Below are 3,178 nucleotides of genomic sequence, written 5' to 3'. Positions count from 1 at the left end.
ATTGGATGCTCAACAAATACATAGTATCTACTGCTTGTAATTTTTTAAGTTAGAAATAAAAATAAATATCTTGATTGGATGCTCAACAAATACATAGTATCTACTGCTTGTAATTTTTTAAGTTAGAAATAAAAATGAATATCTTGATTGGATGCTCAGTAAATACATAGTATCTACTGCTTGTAATTTTATGAGTTAGAAATACAAATAAATATCTTGATTGGATGCTCAGTAAATACATAGTATCTACTGCTTGTAATTTTTTAAGTTAGAAATAAAAATAAATATCTTGATTGGATGCTCAACAAATACATAGTATCTACTGCTTGTAATTTTTTAAGTTAGAAATAAAAATGAATATCTTGATTGGATGCTCAACAAATACATAGTATCTACTGCTTGTCATTTTTTAAGTTAGAAATAAAAATAAATATCTTGATTGGATGCTCAACAAATACATAGTATCTACTGCTTGTAATTTTTTAAGTTAGAAATAAAAACGAATATCTTGATTGGATGCTCAGTAAATACATAGTATCTACTGCTTGTAATTTTTTAAGTTAGAGTTAGAAATAAATATCTTGATTGGATGCTCAGTAAATACATAGTATCTACTGCTTGTAATTTTTTAAGTTAGAAATAAAAATAAATATCTTGATTGGATGCTCAGTAAATACATAGTATCTACTGCTTGTAATTTTTTAAGTTAGAAATAAAAATAAATATCTTGATTGGATGCTCAACAAATACATAGTATCTACTGCTTGTAATTTTTTAAGTTAGAAATAAAAATAAATATCTTGATTGGATGCTCAACAAATACATAGTATCTACTGCTTGTAATTTTATAAGTTAGAAATAAAAATAAATATCTTGATTGGATGCTCAACAAATACATAGTATCTACTGCTTGTAATTTTTTAAGTTAGAAATAAAAATGAATATCCTGATTGACTACTCAACCTAACTTTTAACTAACACCATTAGCTAAATTATTTTAACTATTAAAACCTGCATTCAGGGCACATAAATTATAGAGAAATGTTACCGTTTGTGACCAAGGCCGCCAACCCCCAATATTTCCTCCTGTATCAGAAAACACGCTATGTGATATACAAATATCTGTACGTGATGTTGCCAAGCTAATCAGAAACCTTGATTCCAGTAAAGCAACCGGCCCTAACGGTATTCCAATTACAGTATGCAAAAATCTTCAACCAGAACTAGTGTTCATACTTACAAAACTGTTTAAACGTTGTCTTAAGGAGAATTGCTTCCCGTCATCCTGGAAAATCTCATCAGTATGCTCTGTATTTAAGAATTCAGGTGATCGCTCATCTCCCTCCCAATACAGGCCAATAAGAAATGAGAATTTTTATTTAAATTAATTTTCAAGTTTTTAACTTGATTGAATTCTGAGCATAATTCAAACGGCCGACAGCTTGTAATTTTTAAAGTCCGAAGTACAAATTTTTATTTAAATTAATTTTCAAGTCAGGAATACTTATCTTGCTTGAATGCTGACACCTAATAAACCTGAAACTGGAACGAAAACATAGCAAAGAGCGGAGATAAATATTAGACCATATAAAGGTTCTACAGCTTGGAATTTTAAAGTTAGAAATAAGAATCTTTATTTAAATTAATTTTCAATTTCGGAATAAGAATCTTAATTGAATGCTTAGCTCAATACATAGGGTCTGCTATTTGTAATTTTAAAATTAATAATGAGAATCTTTATTTAAAATAATTTTCAAAATTTTACCTTGATTGAATTCTGAGCATAATTCCAAATGTCTACGGATTGTAATTTTAAAGATAGAAATAAGAATTTTTATTTAAAATAATTTTCAAAATTTTACCTTGAGGCAGAATAACAAGTGTGAATACGTAGAGTTTACAGCTCAAAACTTTAAAGTCAGGAATAATTATCTTGCTTGAATGCTGAGCCTAATATACAGGGCCGACAGCTTGTAAGTCTAAAGTTAGAAATAAGAATTTTATATAAATTAATTTTACAAGTTAAGAATTTATACCTTGATTGAATTCTAAGCGTAATACATAGGGTCTACTACTTGTAATTTTTCAAGTTAAAAATAAGAATTTTTATTTAAAATAATTTTCAAATTTTTACCTTGATTTAATACTGAGGATAATACATAGGATCTACATCTTGCACTTTTAAAGTTAGAAATAATAATTTTTATTTAAATTAATTTTCAAGTTTGAAATAAGTTCATTTTTTATTTCGTCCTGATGTCACTTTATTTTTTTCCGCATCTTCTTTCGACATGTTCCTATTTCGTATCAATGAAGAAATTTTCAGAGATCAAGGGCCCTCTTCTTGATACTCGTACAATAACGAATCGACGCATAAATTATTTTACAATGTCTGTTTTTTTAGGTTCTTGTTCTGTTCTTAACGTTGATATCTCTTTTTTTTTTGCTTGTTATTTTTTTTCCCGCACATTCCTTAATATGCGATCGATTCATTTCGAACGAAATATTTGGGTTTGTATTACTGTACACATAGATTCGAAAAAGTTGTCAAAAAACAAATATAGAACAAATAAATGTTATCAAAGGCAAGATAAGTTACTTTTCTACCTAACTGGATATATTTTTTGTGTTTTTATTCAGTGTAACATGTTTATTCAGCTCGAAAAACATGCAATGTTTACCGATGTATTGGAAAATTCAAAATGGCAGCCGACTGTCTCTCGGAGAGGGTACGTTTGGGAAAAGGTATTATAAATAATAAACTAGACAAAATACTGTTAGAAATATTCGCTCAATATGTTACCGTGACATAAGTTGACATGTATTCGGTTGTTTTGGTTCAGTTTGTTCAGGTATGCTGAAAACGAATATCGCAAAGAAAATTAGCACAGACAGACGAATAGTTTTCGAGATAGTAAATGCGTGTATTTGGAAATGTAAATCACTGGCGACCATGTTTGAACAGGCGGCATATGAAAGTGGCCAACCCTCAGTTTTTTCAGTTATGCTGAAAACGAATATCGCAAGGAAAATTAGCAGAGATTAATGCGTGTATTTTTAAATGTAAATCACTGGCGACCATGTTTGAACAGGCGGCATATGAAAGTGGCCAACCCTTAGTTTGTTCAGGTATGCTGAAAACGAATATCGCAAGGAAAATCAGGACAGACTGACTATA

Source organism: Euprymna scolopes, chromosome 46 (genome assembly GCF_053919585.1).
Source record: "Euprymna scolopes isolate OS-2025 chromosome 46, ASM5391958v1, whole genome shotgun sequence".
NCBI classification, from domain to species: domain Eukaryota; kingdom Metazoa; phylum Mollusca; class Cephalopoda; order Sepiida; family Sepiolidae; genus Euprymna; species Euprymna scolopes.
This window is presented reverse-complemented; position numbering follows the sequence as displayed.